The sequence below is a fragment of the Bactrocera oleae genome, chromosome 4 (assembly GCF_042242935.1).
Source record: "Bactrocera oleae isolate idBacOlea1 chromosome 4, idBacOlea1, whole genome shotgun sequence".
Taxonomy (NCBI): domain Eukaryota; kingdom Metazoa; phylum Arthropoda; class Insecta; order Diptera; family Tephritidae; genus Bactrocera; species Bactrocera oleae.
This window is the reverse complement of record NC_091538.1, coordinates 16,248,478-16,268,133: the sequence shown is the minus strand read 5'-3', so window position 1 is coordinate 16,268,133 and position 19,656 is coordinate 16,248,478. Positions and strand designations below refer to the sequence as shown.

Sequence of the window (19,656 nt, the reverse complement as noted above, 5' to 3'; positions counted from 1 at the left end):
CCTAAATCACCACGATGACTGCCTACTCAACGAAAGTGGTTTTCAAAAACGTTTTTGAGATATTCCGTATAATTTTTTTTGTGAATTGTGATGTTATTTACTGTTTTAGCTGCTAAAACCTTTTCAAAAATGTTTTTTAGTGTGCTGCCGAGTTGAAAGATCATTAGATAAGAACTAAGACTGTGTGATCATATCATGGGCTCACAACATGATTGAATGTTTTCATAGCACCTCTTCTGTCATTCAAATTCCTGCTGAGATTACTCCGTAATAATTAAGTTAATTCTAATATTGAAAAACTAACGGTAAATATTCTCGCATGACGTAAAAGCTAGTGAGAAATTTGTATATAACTTTCTTCTGCTTTGAGCGAGTCCCAGCCAGCAAAGCGCACGGGCGTAGTTGTGGTTATTATTATTTGGAGAGAATTAAGTTTTTTGACAAACTGAGGGAGAATATAACGGCGATGAATAGTGGAATAGAAAGGAGTACCTGAAATATTTTTACATTGAAAAGTGAGAAAGCAAAAAAATAAAATAAAAAGGGTTCAAAAAAAAAAAAATTGTTTCAAAAAAAAAAAAAAAACCAATAGCAAACCACGGTTTGAGAACAAAACTTTCACGACAGAATTGTTGGACTCACTCGAAAATTTACTGTTGAGATTAACATAATCAAATATTTTGCGTTGCATTACACTGGCTTTATAAACTATTTTCCAGTAATACTATACAAATACAATTCGTTGGAATTTAATTGAGATTATATCCTTAAGTAAAACTTGACTAAATTTACATTAAAATTCCTACGAAAATTCCTCATAAGGCAGCAGCTGCTGCGTAATGACTACAAATAATTATAGCTGTCACACAAGCGACGCATAGTAAATGCCTGACAGCTATGCAAACACCACACAACTACACACAAGCACATGTATTTGTGTTTAAACAATACCAAGTGGCATTCAACAACCGTAATAACATGACAATAAATGTCAGCAGCAACGACGCTGACGCCGATTGGGTGGATGCTACAGATCAGCGCGAACACAACAACACCGCACTAAGCTGTATAGGTGTATGAAGTCAAAACAAAAAAAAAAAACAAATTCAATTAAATAGCGCTGCTACGAATAGTTTGGATGAGCGCTCACATTTAGGAGCCACCGTGGCGTATGAGTGACAGCGCTTGCTGTTTTGAATTGTGCCCCGCATGATTTCTTTTGGCATTTTCGTTTATGCGCTTCGTACATTGCGTTTGGTAATGTGGTGGTTGCACTTTAGAATGCTGGATTTTGCAGCGAAAGTCTCTTTGGCTTAATGCCAAGTGATGAGTGTGTCAGTTGGACTGGAAGATTGGCTGATTGAATGCAGTAAGGTAAAGCAGAAAATATAGCTGGAAAAATTAAATATAAATAAAAGAGCGATAACTACGGTTGAGTGCAAGAAATATAATTTTAGTTTTCGAATCGACAAACAGCTGCTTTGAAACTTGCCAGATTCGGGTGCCACAAAGCACATTAAATATTGCCAGGAATATTTTTGTAGAGGTTTCGAGTAGTTTTCAGCGTTTTCAGCTTTTCAATTAAAACAAAGCTCTTTTTTAGGTTAAAAGTAGAAGTAAATATCACATACTAAGCATAGTTAAGCACATCTTTTCTTAGCATTACACTTTTTAAATAAGAGCACAATTATTAATTGCCTAACAAGTAGATGATCACCTAAAAGAGGCTAGCTTTTTGGGAATTGCCATTATAATAGATAAATTAGTATTGGAATTTGATAGTGGAGATTTTTAATCTAGCGAAAGTTATTAGAACTATTATTCAGATGGTACACTTTTGTATGTTTGATCGAAAAAGAATACGTCAGCAGTCACCAAAGGCCAAAATACACTCAAACAAATAGGGTTTTTCTTCACGAAAATATAACAAAGCTAATCAGAACACATCTGGGTACAAAAAAAACAAAAAAATTGGTTATATGATAAAAGTTATGAAGACAAAATAAAGTAATTGCTTTAAACGCCTTTTCCTGGAAAACTTCTTAAACATTTCTTGCATATTGCTCGTTTATATTTCTGTAATCACAAATAATTTTAAGCTTATATACGTATGAATGCCTCTGATACACGTTTCTAATACACTAGTAGACGTTTTTTGTAATGGAGAACTCAATTATGTCTAATTAGGTCATTCATTTTCGACATTGAACTTGTGAAACACCACTTATATCAAACAACTCTGTCACTTTCACAGCCGCATTGGTATTTCTTTAATTATATCAGATTATCATTTACTCAGAATTTATAAAAAAATTTATAATTTTTCAAGGCTAACTAAAGCACTTATCGAGTACACAGGGTTGCGAGTTGCAGGTGTATAAAAGTAAATAAAAGAGTAAATAAATTTCGTTTGCAACCTAATCGCAGTTGAGCTTAAGAGGGAAGAAGAAAGTGAATTAAAAAATAACTCTCAGATCTGCGCAAAAAAACTGCTAGCAGCAAAATTTACACAAAAAAGTAGCAACAACAACACTTAAAATGTTAAAGAATTCTGTTAGTGGCCACAATTAGAGGTGAAATGCAAAGAAATTTTCGTTTTTTGCACCGAAATGGAATCCGCAAATGAAGAGTTAAATTGCAGAGTAGCAAATGAAGTAAGCGAACCAAAGCGAATGGCTTTGATTTTTCGACTAAGAGAAGTTAGTTGAAGAAGAAGTAGAAACTAGCGAAATAAACTATAGAGCAATATAGCTAAGCGAAAAGCAGGTAAAGCCAATCGGGGCTGAACCACCGCAGTTGCATGCAACCAAAGTGGCAGTCACTTTTGTGGGCGTAACATCGTCAGAGGCGTTGGTGGCCGCCCACTTGCAGCTAATGCCAAGAAATTCGTCATGTGGTTAGTGGCGTATTGCAACGTGTTGGCAAAGCTTAATGTTCTTTGTGGGTGAGCTGTCTGCGTGAGCGTGATTGCCACTGCAATATGAAAATAATACAACCTCTATGCGGTAGCGAGGAGGTTAACGCTAATTTTTAAGGATAATAATGTGCTTGAAATGTTTTCTGTGCTCTTTGGAGTTTTAATAGTTTTTGAATACGTTTTACCGACGGTTCTTTCCGTTTTATGGATCGACTCTACACAGAGTAACAAAAATTGTTAGCCTAGATTTTTGTTACTCTGTGTAGAGTCGATCCATAAAACGGAAAGAACTGAAAGAACGGAAAGAAAATTGTTAGCCTAGATTTTTGTTACTCTGTGTAGAGTCGATCCATAAAACGGAAAGAACCGTCGGTAAAACATATTCAAAAACTTTTTTTTATTGCATAAAAATGTGAGCTTTGATGTGTTAATTTAAAAGACGGATGGTTAGAATCACTGAATAGCCTGTGGGTTGTAAAAATTGTTCAATAAAGTCATATATATACATGTACACTTTTGGGTGTAAGATACGAGATCAAAAAATGATTCCAAATTTGTTTGTTATTCATAAACGTTTCCAGCGAATAATGAAGTTGAACCCTTTCGCTATATTTCCTCATATTATCAACACCTGATGGTATTTAGCTGGATTTGATTCTTGTATTTTGCTAGATTATGAAATGTTCGCTTACACCCGAACTCTTCCTTACTTGTTCTTTTTTTACACTTATTTTTCATTTTTACAGCTTAAGGCCATTATAAATACCTTCACTATAAGATTAAGCGGTTATTGATTGTATTCTACTCGAAAAATGTAATTCCATTAACTCTCCAATACTTTCAGTAACTATTTATTTGCATATAGAAGCACTGGTTTCTAAGCTATTTCCTATAATTTCACAACAAATGCACACACACAAACAAAAAATAAAACTATTTTCACTTACAGTTTATTTGACATTTGCAATAATAGTGGTGACAACGAATATAACTTTTTATTGCTTATATGTAACTATAATGTCTAAGCATAGTTAACATTCTCTAAATGGTCATATTTCCGCTTTAACGTCCGGACGACATGCAAGCGCTGACGCCACTAGCGCCACTTTCGACTTTATTGTGCGATTTTGCGCTTTAATGCGCTGACAAATGATACCGCGCTCGCTCGAAGTGAGCCGACACACTCATGCCTACGCAAACGCCAGCGCTACATAGTTGCCTACATTCAGGCGCTACATACATGCATACATACACACACATGTTCAGACACATGACGCGATTTAAATGTACCCCTAAAGATGCCAGAGAGTGAAGCTTGTGTGGGCTTTGTCAACAGCGCAGTGTCACGCGGCGTGTCAGGCGTTGTACACACACACACACATATAGCAGCAAAATCGCTTATTAATATTTCAGTTGTGCGCTTGTATTTACTCTTCTACTTATATAGCCATTTTTATATTTTATTGCCTTTGACCCCTTTTGGCCAAACAATGCACAATTGCTCCGCCTGCGCAATTATCTCGTCCTCTGCCCTACTTCGCTTTGGCCGCCACGCAACTAACGGGTTTTCTTTTTTTCTTCAGTTTATATTTTGCCCGGTTATTTCTGGTATTTTAATGGGTTTTCTAGTTGTCAGCACAATAAAATATTTTGCATTTCTTTTAAAAGCCAAACAAACACACGCACACACACACATACATGCGCACATGCAGAGAACAAAAAGTGACAGTCGCAGCTACAAAGTTAGTGAGCGAGAGCTAGATGGCGTGCTAGCCGGAAAAAACAATGAAATTTATACGTTTTTAATATCTGCAAAAGAGCAACATAAACTACAGTGTCAACAACAACAACTAGACAAACAACTATTGCAGCGGACGTAGCGAGGACACGCTGACAATTGAGTGCTGCACCCTTTTTCGGTTTGCTGGTAATGGAAATTGCATTTGTTGTTGCATATTTGTAGTTTCACTTGAAGCTTTTTCATATTTTCTATACCCGTGCATGTTCCATTAACGATTTTATAGTTCTTTCTTTCAAAATATGAAAATTAAAGGTACATCCATCCGTTTCCACCTTCAATACCCCATCCGTTTATGCATCTTCATGCTCATCCACTCATCCGCCCATTTATCAACAAACATTCTCCATTTATCAACAGGCATTCCTTGATAGCCTATAGCTCTGTTTGTAATCGACAATGCGTCGACGGTTCATCCATCCCTCCAGCCATGTCGGTCTACTCCTTTATTAATTTACTGAAACTTCTGCCATCTTTCGAGTCCATTTATCCATTCAAGTCCTTTTTTTTTTATAAAGTTGGTCTCTTCGTTTAGTCATGCGTCACTTTTTCTTGCTAGCTATCCGGACCAAAAAAGTCGATGCTCTCATATTATACGAATTGTGCTATTTGGACTCATTCTGAGTACCGCATTTCTTTGGATAGCTAAGATATGTAGGACGAAAAGTATTGATATATATTTCCACTCCGATAGATAGACTTTCTCTTTTACCGCTAAGCTCGTCCAGAACAGCTCAATGTCAAAGTCCTCTGGCAGAGTAGCTGAAGGTTCCAATTCGGTTCCACGCGGCCGGTAGCGTCCTTACTCGCTTCTTTTGTTGTGCTTCCTCTATTTTTACATAGTGTCGTGAAGGCAATCAGCGCAAAAGCGGCAAACGAGAATGAACTGACAGTAGCAGAATAGCTACAACAACAGCGACAACATACTACACAGTAAAATATATATTTTTATTTGCTCACACCAACAGTTATGCATACATAAACTTATTTATTTCACTACAATTGCATTTGTCGTGAGAAAGAGACTGCGAAGCATTTGCTGACAGAACTATGAAAAGTCTTAACTTGAATGCAATACATCTAAGTTTGTATGTGTGTATGTGAGTTTGTTTATAACTAAGTGTCATCGCTGACGAGGCATTCCATTTACTCATGTCCGTCTGCGAGTGTGTGACACTTGCATGCACAATAATTACTATTGCAGTTTAATTACGAAAATATTTTTGGTTGAACTCATTCAATTAGATTCCTCTTTTGAAATGTCAGTGGATCAAATACAAAATCTCTCTTACTTTTCGCAAGTATCTGTTTTCTCAAGGTTCCCTAATGAAAAGTATTGCCGATCTTTTAGCTTCTAGGAAAGCGTTGTCTATAATTGAAATGAAAGCTCCCTCAAAAATACGAGCCTTTATATCAGTCACTCGAACTCATATCAATTTGAGTAGATATATGATAAAAATTGATTCTCCAACCCACATAAAATTCTTTCTCATCCTAAACTCAATTTGTACAGTTTCATATCCATCACCATTAGAACTGTGTGTTTTTTGTCCAATGAACTCTTTTGATATAGCTGCTCTGATTGAGAGTTCACTTAGTCAAAGAGTTTTCTCTCTTCGACTACTACTTGACAGAGAGTCATAATGCATCAATTCCAAAGCTAAGATATATTAATAGGGTAAGTTTTCTAAATTTTCACCCTGGACAGGTGGACTCCTACCATTTGAGCGCGTCTGATTTTGGTTAAAGATTATAAATAGTGGTAAGCATTGCGTTCTTTGGTCTATTGTGTTCTTGTAAATTCTCGATTTATTTATAATTAACCGTAAACAACTTTAATTGAAATCGAAAGTGTAATAAACTCGCAGCCAATGCACTGTTTTCATCAGACCCGTATAGTTTATAAATTATACGTGAGTAACTCTAATTATGCCATATAATAGTTTGTAGGCCACAATTCCAATCTGTGAACATGAGTTTCAACCACACTTTTTTTTCTCTTTGCAGCACTGATCTCATCTCAAAGTGAAAGAGTTGAATTCTGGAACTTTGCTGCTACACATGTAAGTGATTTAAATGTTATAAATTAATTTATTGCTTCAGGCTGGAAGAGCCGAAGAAAAGGCAAATCTTGAATGTAATATAATGACCACTATATTTACGGTTCTACTTTTCGATTATTCGAAGTGAAACTATTCGATAGAAAAACTGAGGCACGATTTAGGCTTCTAAGTACATTTTCTGATATATATGAAGCACTTATTGAATTTGTTACGTTATTATAATCTTTTGTATCAGATATGAAAAACAAAAATTTTTTGATCCAGACGGAAGACAATATTTATATATTGTCTAATTTCTTAAAGTGTTTGACTTTCTTGACATTGACCCATCTTTCTCATAAACTTTGTCTCTTAGCTATTTCTGTCTTATGCCCATAAAGAAATTTCCTATTCAATCCATTTTGTTTCCTCTTATAAATAAAGATCGGTAGGGCACACTTTGTTATGCCATACTAAAAATAGCTGATAAATTGTCAACAAGCTACAAAGCAAAACAAAAACGTTTTGAAAAAGTTTCACATTTCCAAAGGAAAGCGAACGAAACGCGTTCAAATAGGCGGGTAGAAAAAGTTCGACAGCGACAACGGTCACAGAGTAGATGTCGCGAGAGCCGCAAGCAATAATTTGAAATTCGATTACCATAACCAAAGAACAAACCACAACAACAAAAACAATAACAATAACGACAGCAACAAAGCAAACAAACCATTCATGCAAAATGAATAGCTTGCCGCATGTTTGTAGGTGTGTGTGCATGTGTGCGAGGGTGTGCATATAATCGAGTGTGGGTGGATTTGTGTATTTATGGCGGACGCCGAAAAATCGCTTACGGCTTTCAGCAACAACAAAAACAACACAAAATAATAGTAAAAGTAAAAACACTACCAGCGAACGGCAAGCAAACAATAACAAAAGCGTGACACGAACTCGAAAAAAGTGAGGGACCGGCCTGTGAGTGAGCGCCGCTGAAATATGATGAACGAATATGCGACAGAATCGACGGCCAGCCAGCATATCATTCCAAGGGGGGGCAGCAAAGCGATGGTCAACAGCATGTTGCATGTTGTTTGTGTAAAGGTCGCGGCGCGCAACAGCAACAGCAACAGCAACAGCAACCTCAACAACAAAAACAAAAATAACAACAACTCCTGCAAACAGTAAACAAAGTCGAGTCGTACGAAACGCGGTCAGTCTGCGGCGCGTAGCTGTAGCAAAGTACACACAAAAATTCCAACAAACGACGAAAATCTGCCCACAAAAACAACAAAGTAACCGCGGGTCGGCTTTAGAATAACGTCCCACGCTTTCGGGGATAAAACGGGTATGGGCGGATAGAGGAGATCCTCCAGATCAAGAATATATATAGATATAGCCGCGGGAAACTTATAGTTTTCGAGATATTTACGTTTAAAGTTGAAAATTTCAACTATTTAAAGTACGTATTTTTGCGAGTTAAAATGAATTATACACTTATATTTTTCACTTTTATATCCACTAACACTTGACTAATTCGTTTTTAGAAATTTTTTTATATTAGATCCTGCAAAAATAGCTTTATTTCAATATTTAAATCATTCTTTAATTTTATTAATTTTGACAATACAAAATGGTTGTGAATGTCAAAACATCAGTGTTGCCATACTAATATATTTTGCAAACGAAGAAAAATAAAATTAACAGAGAGATTGTATCCTAGATACAGGAAACAACGCAAAAAGAATTTCTGCGCGTAAAAACTTTGGTACACTCTCGACCAGAGTTATTTTTTTTTGAAGCGCGGCCGAAGGCCGCCAACGCAAAAATAAGTTCTGCGCAAAAAAACCTTGATACACCCCGGTGTTGGATCGACCAGGGTTATTTTTTTGAAGCGCGGCCGAAGGCCGCCAACGCAAAAAGGAGTTCTGCGCAAAAAAACCTTGGTACACCCCGGTGTTGGACCGACCAGGGTTATTTTTTTGAAGCGCGGCCGAAGGCCGCCAACGCAAAAAGGAGTTCTGCGCAAAAAAACCTTGATACACTCAGGTGTTCGATCGACCAGGGTTATTTTTTTGAAGCGCGGCCGAAGGCCGCCAACGCAAAACGAAGTTCTGCGCGAAAAATATTTTGATACACCCCGGTGTTGGACCGACCAAGGTTATTTTTTTGAAGCGCGGCCGAAGGCCGCCAACGCAAAAAGAAGTTCTACAAGAAAAAAGTAATATTGTCATAGAGGGTATAACATAATACTTAACATCAATGCTTTGTAATAGTTTATTTCTCTAGGTTTTAGATACCTGTATTTGGGGTATTATCTGTTTTAATTTCTTTCAGTTCAATTACAAAAGATGTCGATAAGGTAACACTGGTTATTTGAAATTTTGCAACCCTTTTGTTATTGTCAGAATTAATAGAATTTAACAATAATCTAATTATTGAATTAAACTATTTTTGCACTATATAATGTAAAATAAATGTGTACAAACGAATTAGTGAAGTGTTAGTGGATATAAAAGTGGAAAATATAAGTGTATAACTCATTCGAAATGGGAAAAATGCGTACTTTAAATAGTCGACATTTTGAACTTTAAACCCAAATATCTCGAAAACTATAAGTTTCCCGCGGCTATATCTATATATATTCTTGATCTGGAGGATCTCCTCTATCCGCCCATACCCATTTTATCCCCCAAAGCGTGGGACGTTATACTAAAGTTTTCCCGTAACCGCAGACAAAAACAACGAAAAGAAAGAAGAAACTGCAACAACGCACACACACGACAGTTTGTCCAGAAGAGTTGAGCAGCGGAGTCGGTCATTTGTTGTTGTTTTGGCCGCGTGCTTTCAAAACGCGCTTGCAGCCGCGCGGGTGGCACAAGGAAAGTCGAGCGAAAGCGTCGCGTTAAGTCAAGTTATGAAATTTTGAAGAGTTCGTCGGCATTTAATGCGCACAAGCAGGTAAACACATGAGGTAGCGTTGGAAAAACGCGTTTTTTGCAACCGCTGCCGCCTTTCAGGCGTATAGCCATGTATTTTCTATTTACATTGCTTTTTTGTTGTTATTTTATTATTTTTATTTTATGTGGTTATGCATGTATGCATGGTTGTTGATAGATTGAAGTTGTTGTTGCTGATTCTGATACAGAATATTTTCGCTGCTGACAAAACTGAGGACTTACTGACATTCACGCTCGACTGATGGAGTTGCCGCACTCAAAAGTAAACCCACTGGTTGGTATTTATTTACATATGCGCCTACAGTATTTGGTCACATGTGCATATAAATTTATGTACGTGAGCATTCAGCAGTATAGGAGGAGTTTCTGATCTATCACAGTGTGTCTAGATATCAAAAATTTTCGAAGTGCCTTTTGAGAGAGTAAGATATTTATCGACATCAGTAGATCGAAAAAGATTCACAGACCTATTGCGCTTATCAAGATCATCATTTCTCTAGTAGCCAGGTTTTAGCTAGTAATTTTCCAATGGGATTTCATATGATCCGGTTAGTTAATAAGAAACAGACGATGTAGATTCACCACAATACTTATTTCTAAATTGTCCCACATAAAACCTTTGGCAATTTAGACGAACTTTCTAAAGTAGAAAAAATAATTATAATTAGTTCTAGAAATTATCGACATATAAGGTGTAATTCCTAACCTAACTTAGTATTAGAATATACTCACACTGACACAAAATATATATATGACACTAATCTGAAGCTGCATTTAAGAAAGAGGAATTTGGCATTTTGATTTTCTTAAGGGTTTCCCACCACATGCATATCGAATGAGATCTCCAGATAGTTTTCTCTGAAATTTGGGTGTCGTTCGAATTAAAATTTTGATCTTTCTAAAGGTCTGGATGTAGTGAAACGCAGATGAAGAAGCTTCAGACGTGTCAGAATACTGCACGCCGAACAATTACAGGATGTATCCATGCTTCCGATCAATGAACATAATGAACTTCTCACTAAGTAGTTTCTGCTGCGATGTTTTTCTCGGAAACCGCAAAAGAAACGAAGCAGCCTTCTTAGAACATCAAGAGGTCTTGCCTCGATTACGTTGACGACATCGAACAGTACACCGACAAGACTACGAACGCAACAAACTTCAGTCATGCACTGACCGCCATTCACAGTGGAGCCATCAACACCTCCAATCACTCCTGGGTGTACATTGAGTCAAACGAAGAGCTCGAGTTTCCCAGAGATTCTAGAGAGATCCTTGCGCAGACACCTTGAGATAGGAAAATTAGTTCGATGATAGCTCGACTGAGTGAACTTGTAGGTTCCCCTACAGGGAATATCTGCCAGGCAGCAACAGGAAAAGAAAAAGTGATAGTTCCGATGTAATACAGATAAAGGTATTTTGTGGCTAAACCTGGACAAATTAGCTCGATATACAATTTTAGATTGCAAGCAGGGTTTTGAAATATATTTCGAAGAGTAATTCCAACAGAATTATGAACACTTACACCATATTGTAAGATAGAGAAGGTTCGAGTTCATATGTGTCAAAATTAAAGTTCAGTTAATGTACGGTCTCCTATACAATAGACATACTCTCTCATATGGACGAACCCTTCCGCAAACCTTAAATAACCCACTGTACCTCAGTTTACCGCAGCGTATACATGTCGCATATACTCCCCTACAGCCACCTAATACCTTCACAGCTAACCATTTAAAATTTCTCCATCACGATGTCGCAATATTTTGCTAACATTTGTCGGATTTTTGGCTTCATTCTATGCTTTTCGTTTTCTTGTTTCATTTTGTGGCAACAATTTTACAATTCTTTATATTTTTTATGTTAACTGTGTTGTTGATTTAGTTTTTTTTTACTTTTGGCAAGCTTTGAGTGTTTAGTTGACGCGTTGAAGGTTAGTTTGTGGCCAACTGACTGGTCGGTGGACTGTCTGGCAGCCAGGCCGTGCAAAATGGTTGAGCAGCCATACAAAATGCTTTGAAGTGCACCGTGTTATGTTGTGCGGTGTATTGTGTTGGTGCGGTGCACAGTGGCGTGGCGCCTCCTGTGTTGACATATGCAATTGTAGCCGTTGACATTGGCTTTTATAATGATTTTGTTGCTCACCACTTCCGCAAGCGAAACGCACACACACGCACGCATTAATTGTTGGGCTTTCAGTTTTATGCGTTTGTGTATGTGTGTGCCTTCGCATTTTAATAGTTGCATCCTTTGTCGTGCTTTTTAATTAGTGCAATAGCTGTTACTCATACGCTCGGCGCGACGACGAAAAAAATTCAACATTTTCACCGACGACTTTCTAAGCTTTTCTTAAATATACATATATACATGTGTGCCTTAATGTATCGCATATATTTTACATGTCACAATGCCTAGATGTAAATTTGATTTGTCATATATGAATTAATATCGGACGGTACGCTTAGCAGCTTAAAGAATTTGCCCGCCTAAATGTACGTTATAAAAACATATTACGTTTTTAGCCTAAATGTATGCTAAAAATCTGAAATTTTTCGGAGTAATCTGAGCTAAGTTATTTTAAAGCTATATATTACAGTTAATAGAGAAGTTACCAACGAAAGCTAGCGGAAAAATGACTTCGAGACATGCCTTTCAAAAGAATTTACCTACTTAGTAAGTACCCTAAAATTACACTGATACCTAAAATTTTCTTAGCGCGTTCATCTTAGTAATATTTTCAAAGCACACACTAAAGTTTATACCAGCATATGGTCAACTTCCATTCGGAGCTCGTCGATGATGAATATCTGATTTGAACTTTGGTAATACAGAACCGATTATTCCCTACCTAACGCTTGTAGAGAGCTGCAAAATTTGTGGCTGAATTCCATTCCTGGTTGATGAATGTAACAAAGGGTAATCCATTCCCTACTTTAAAAAAAAAAAAAACACAGAAAATTCAAATTTAATGAGGAATTTTTATTATCATTCGAAGCAACATTCTTTGTCATACATTTTTTGAAGATTATCTCTATCAAATATGGTCTGCAACTACGTCTCAGATGGTCCATCCATTGAGTCCAATTGTCGATGCCTCGTTCGAGCATTTCGACTGGTAACTAGCGAATGACACGGGTGATGTTTTGTTCCAAGGCCTGAACAGAAACAGGATTGTCCACATAGACTTTTGCTTGTTTATATACCCATTGAGCCAGAAATGCGCCTCATCGCTGAAAAAAATTTGGCTCGAAAATGTTGGATCTTCTTGGAATTTTTTAAGAGCCCATAGAGCGAAGCGATTGGCTTCAGTTCTTACACAAGCTGTATTTTGTACGCTTTCAATTTAAGATCTCGACGTAAAATGCGCCAAGTCATTCCATACGTCAGTCCGAGTTGCTGCGAACGGCACCGACTCGACTTTCCACGCTCTTCGTGTACGCTCTCAGCTACGGCCGCTATATTTTCTTCACTGCGTGCTGGGTTTCGTCTTTTCGATCGAATATTATCCAATAATGAACACTGGGTCTCAAGATGAGTGATGGTGTTGATCATACTCCGCTCAGTAGGCCGATGAAATTAACCATAAGTTGAGCGAAGCGCGCGAAACACATTCTTTGCAGAACGTGAATTTTTGTAATAAAGTTAAACAAATTATAAACGTTGTTCAGGCGTAAGTCTTTCCGCGATAAAATGCCGAAAAATACTGAAGAAAAATAGCATAACAGATTGACACAACCTGCGCATGATCTGTCAAAAAAATGCTATTGGAAAAAGTACCTCTACTTGGACAACCCGTTATAAATGGTCATTCATATTTGTAGATTTAGTTGTGATTCTACGCAGGAAACCCATAAGGAGTGACAGGGTAAGATGGTATTAAATATTGGATAAAAAAAGGAGATCATACACAACTTCTTTGAATTTCTTCCTAGTATATATATGGCGACCCTCATGTTCTACTGTTTAGAAATGCGATCCCAGTTTTACTTAATCAGAATTACCTCGACTATATATGACAAATGATCTCTTAGCTTTCTTAATCAAAAGCATCCATAAAAATACTGAACTCATATCGGTTATGATTCTTCTGGAATATAAACGACAGCAATAGTAGCAATAGATATTTGATCTTAAATTTGGCTGTCATAGATGCCTCTGACAAACTCAAAATAAGAAATATTTGCAGTAATACGTTATAACCTAAATTCTGAACTATCGAGTTCAAGAAAAATAAATTATTATTGCTAATCCAAAAAGATTCTAATTTCAAATTTTTTTAACTGGATTTTTGGTTACAGTTTTTAAACATTTTTCAATCGTCAGCGGTAATAAAATTCTACCATCCTCGCTAGATAACACACTAAGTTAGGTGAAATACTCACCACAAAATTATACACCACACTTAACATTAACAACAACTTCCAACAACATTTATTGCTGCAAAATTATACCGGTAACACCAAATGAGTTAACAATCTCTTCCCTAATCATCCCTGATTAATAAACATCACATTAAAATAACTCACTCAAATTGAGCGCTATCCGCATAAAATTTTATTATCATATGGTAAAGTGAGAACAGTTTGCTTTGAGCAACTGTTGAGAAGTATTAAACGGCTTAATATATTTGTACTCTCTTCAAAGTGAAATGAGAGGGAGCAGAAGCTGAGCGCTTGTTGCTCACACTGCTTTCAATAAGATTAATGAGATTTACACACCAGCTTGATTTTATCTGCCGTCGGCGCTTATAATGGAGACTGGCTTATAAGAAAGTTAACTAAATGCTGTTAGCAACTAAAACTCTATAAATCTTTATATAATATATGTATTATATATATGTATCTCAGATACGGTAAAAGCAAAGCAAGAATGACCACAAAAGCATAACTCAAAAGACAACAAGAAATACCGTATAAAGCAAACGAATAACAAAAACAAAACGTGTAGTCTGTCTGCAAAAGAATAACAAAGCATTCAACTGGAATAACCAGCCTAAGACCGGCAAGAATAAAGTAAAAATAAACAACAAAGGTAAGCACACCTAAACGTGGCTCATGGCGACAGACACTGTGCACTGAAGGTAAAAAATGCTGCTCGCGTTGAAAACGAAGCTGAGGACTGCGCAGCAAACTGGTTCACCAGCATTTCAACTATACACATATATAGAAGACACATACCTTATACATATATGTAAATGACAGATCGACAGCCGCGTGCTGATGGCTGATCGGTGTCTGCAGCATGTGGAGACTGCTCTTGAAGAAACAAGACAGATAGTGGAGAAAACAGGCGGACAGTCAGATGAAATCATATAAGGAAGATGGCAGTAAATGTGAAGTAGACATGTTCGAAAAGAAATGCTCTTAAGCGAAGAAGAGTCGATTTGACAATCGGCGATCACATTTTTGAAAAGACAAGAAAGCTGAAAGTGCAGAAGAGGCCCGCGCTGAATGGTGTCGTGCTAAAAAAAAAAATATTTACTGACGAAATATGCATCAGATCTTGTAAGTTAACAGATGAGCGCGAAAAAAGTCCAAACTAGACCAACTCAGAGCGCTGATGCGACAGACGTTCTCTTAGCGCGAGTGCGTAAGAATCAGAGCGCGTGCTCATGCAATATTTATTGGCATCTCCGATGATCGTGAAGTTTTGCAAAAAGCCGGTTGTTCGCGACTCGCCATGTGATAAGTGGTTACGTCTGCCTGCTGCTGCGACTTAAAGCGCTTGATATTTGCAAAACATTTTTAATTACTTTGCTGCTTGTTTCTAGTTTTTTCTTCTTTTTTTCGTACCAGTTTGACTGGCTCAATTGGCAATTGGGCGATGGGATAGGTTTGATAGTGAATTTTTTTAAAGTGGGTAGGCGATTACCAGTATGGAACAGGTATACAAGAGCATACAAACCCACATTTTCAATTATGTCAATAAATCGAATATAGCGCTTTTATTTTAACTATATTTTTTAACGCGAGCGTGGGTTCAAGATTAAACTATATTTAATTTGTGCGTTATTGAAAGTACCTAGAGTAAGGAGTATTGAAAGTTAGTTACGACTTTAATTCAAGTTGAAAAATTTATAAATTCTGACAGGCGTTCATATTATGTGGATAGTAGTAGTAGTCTACCAACCTAATTTTATAATTAATTTTATTAACATTAGTAACTGCAGGCAAGGCACCACTCACTCTTTTTTTGTAGTGATATAAGCGACTTATTTAAAAGGTATTCAAGCGCTTAATAAGACTATTCCTTTTCCAGACGACCGTCGAACAGAAAATTCGATATAATATTGGAACTCATACTAGTATTAATAAATATAAGACAGGACGAATAATCCACATTTATACCAAGAAAATTTTGGTCTAAGCTATCGAAACCAAACATTTTGCATTACAACTGCTTAGCACTCGCTTGACTCACAGGATAACTCTTTCCAGATAGCCTTAAATTAGTTTAGGTTTGGACATAACTAAGACTTGAAAACCGAGTAATAGTCGTGTAACTACTACCTTTCACCTTCTAAATTGAGCGCTATCTTAGATTTTCCTACACAGTGATTATGTGCGTTGGTCGACGACCCGCGCCTGTGCGACTGCGAGATGCTTCTGACCTAGGCTAAAACGTACGAGATCTACTCAACTGCTTGCGTTTAGCAAAGTTCATTTTGTAGCTGATTATTCAGCTCCAAAGCAGGTGAAGTCAGAACGATCAGCAAAGAAGGTTATGGCATCAGTTTTTTGGGATGCAAAAGGAATTTTGTTGATTGATTATCTACAGAAAGCTAAAACAATCAACTCTGAATATTATTGCAGCCGCGATGAAAAAATTTGTGAGAAAAGACCTGGTTTGCAACACAAAAATAATTTTTTATCAAAACAATGCAACTGCTCACAAAGGTATTTTAACAATGACAAAATTCAACGTTAAAATTACCAATCCAAGTCATAGTTTATACTAAGCAAATATTAAATAACCCAAATAATCGTGTTAATTGCGCCACAAGTGCATAATATTGATCTCAATAATATTGACATGCACGAATTTATTGCTAGCAAAACTGTTTGTTCATTAACATACTTAAATATTTCGTAACTGGTGTGTTAGACATTAATTTTATGGTAATTAAAAACTGTTAATGCGCTCATTCAAAACTCAATTTGCCAAAGTCATGATGTGGCAATCAATATATTGTACAATCGAAATAAATATACTACGGCATAAATGCATATGCATGTGTTCTTGTATTTATAACCAATGTGTGCTTGTGTTGTTATACAACTACAGTTATATAACTGTGGAGTAATTTCAATAAATCTCATGCAGAGACAATAAAGACTCGTTAGCTTTATTAAAAGGTGTCATTAAATGCTGTGGCAATTCAATAAAAATTCGGCAAATATGCAAATATGAAAATTTACCGTTAGCTGAAGTTAGTTTAGCATATGATAATAAAATAAATTGATTAAACAACCGTATTACAATTTCAAAATAATAGAATATACTTACTAGATATATAGTCATAGTGCAGATGTGTCAAAATACTTGTTTTGTTGAAAAAATGTGATTCAGATGCAAAACATTTAGGAGAATACAGGTTTAGTTCAAACTTCCAACACTGTCGCAAATCATAACCATGAAGTTAGAAAAATATTGGACTATTGAAGTTCGACCGAAGCATCTGTAATATTTGGTGGGAGCACTTTTTCAACGTAACGGTAGTTTTAAGACTGATCCGATCCTGAATCCAAGTTCCAATAAGTAGATGACGAAATTTCTTTTCTATAACACGACTAATAGTGCGTTTAAATAATCTGGAAGAACTTATAAAAAGAAGTATCACAACACAGTATCTCGTTTTCAGTACGCCTTATAAAATACCTTAAATCCGCTGAAACTGTCGCCTTGGTTAATCTGAGCACGACTTCGAAAAAGTAAACGAGAGATTAATAATCTACCATAGACTTTGATTTAAAAAACACTCTACTTAAATGAATATACAGATCTACAAGCTATATATTTCCAAAAAGGGTTTTTAAACAAGTCCAACCACTGTCAATAACTTCAATCTAATCATCATTATAAATAGAGTAGTAGTAATTTGGTGAATGCCAAAAACTTGTTTTAAACCAAATCCACAATTACGGAACTTTCAAAAATGGCGCGAAAATTATTTGACTTTACAATCCACTTATTAATTTATTTCGAGTTAGACATCGAGAGGGTTGTCTAAGCAGAGAAACATCTGAACTTTTCTACCAATTCACCGAAAAATCATGAAAAAGGGCACTCCTATTCTTCAATATTGAAACAACAAAAAACAGGTGCATTTTTTATAACATAAAATAGTAAAAAATATCTTTATCTTAATTTTGATCTGTCAGTTTGTACGGCAGCTATATCCTACAGTGTACCGATATCGGCGATTCTGAGAAATAACCAGTTTTTGGGGGGCAAAAAAAGGGTGAAAAAATTTAAGCACGGCATCTCAAAAACTGACGAGCTCGCATATGTACAGACGGATGGACAGACGGACATATGTAGCTAAATCGACTCAGCTCATCACACTGATCATTTATTGTATATATTATCTTCGACGTTTCTTTCTGGGTGTTACAAATTTCGTGGCAAACTCCCTGTTCAAGATATAAAAAAAGAATGTAATAGTAGATGTTTAAAATATAACACAGGTGCTTGGCAAATGGCAAATTGTGATTTCTGAATTCGTAACGCCGAAGAAAGGAGTCGATCTAATAGAATGTCGAAGCTTTACATATGTATTCGTATGAAAAGACCTCTATGTGGAAAATTACTTCAACTCTTTGAGTTTTCTTGAATATTTCCTAGCTAAAATAGAAGTTTTCCTTATCTATTCTGTAATTTTGTGCGAAGTCACCCTCTGTTACTTACTAAACTTCTATATAAAAATTAAATTTGAATATTCGAGATAACCAAGCAAGTTAACCTTAGTATGACAAATGAGATATAATAAAAATGAGCCTACGAATGATAATTAGATCTGAAAATATGGCTTCTAGACAACAGTAAAACCAACCAACCAATAGCTGATTGGCATTCTGACCATGACAGTGACAATTTTGTTTTTTTCGGCAAAATTTCCGTCGAATAAATATTCTATGTTCGAGTTGCAAATATAAACACGCAGATAGCGGTGCTAATTCCTGAAATTCCTGAAAATGGTGTGTGTACTGGAATCTCCTTCATATATGGTAAAAATTTTGTCAAATTAAAAAACAAAGATAATTTTCCTCTCTGACTTACAATAAGTGACTGCATTCAAATTTAATAATATTAAATAGGTTTTACTTTTACTGCAAAGATTTATTGCTGCTAATTGTGCAATCATTGCACTAAAAGTGGTATAACAGTAATAAACCAAGCAAATAAAGCTAATTTTTTACTCTAGAAAAAAAATTAAAAATATATTAGTAAGCACCGTTTACGCTCAAAGCAACAAAGGAAGTGGAAACAGGTTAATTTCAGTTGTCCGAACCACCCAGTAGAGTTGGCTTGTCGAAGGCCAAAACAAAAAGGTAGATTGCTCGCAAAAACAAAATTAACTAACGAATGCGACCGAAAGCAAAGATATAAAGTAAATTAAATTAAATGAACTAATTAGATTGTTTAAACAATTAACAGAAACTAATAAGATATCTGTGGAAACTGGATGGCAACAAAACTGTGTCTAAAATCGCGTATAACCACCAATTCAAGGAAATAAATGCTTAGAAACAACGGTGTCTTCGCGGCTTACCATTTGTTCTCAAATTTTAATTCATTTTGAAGGCATAGTCAGTTATAAAATGAGTGGGGAAAAGTTTTTTTTATGACAAAGTTGTCACAGTTAAACAATTTCTATTAATAATAAAACACATTATGGGGTTACATGGGTTGCCATCTGTAATAAATATAACTTAATTAGTTAATAGT

The 19,656-nt window shown here is 36.1% G+C and overlaps 1 protein-coding gene across 1 annotated transcript in view; it reads left to right on the top strand.

Annotated features, from left to right (window-relative positions):
- mbl (muscleblind) overlaps nt 1-19,656 on the top strand; it is a 498,372-nt gene that overhangs the window by 178,153 nt on the left and 300,563 nt on the right. The window contains exon 4 of the mRNA XM_036375621.2: nt 6,723-6,778. The gene's annotated coding sequence lies outside the window, so the exon portion shown is untranslated. The remainder of the gene's footprint in view (nt 1-6,722; nt 6,779-19,656) is intronic.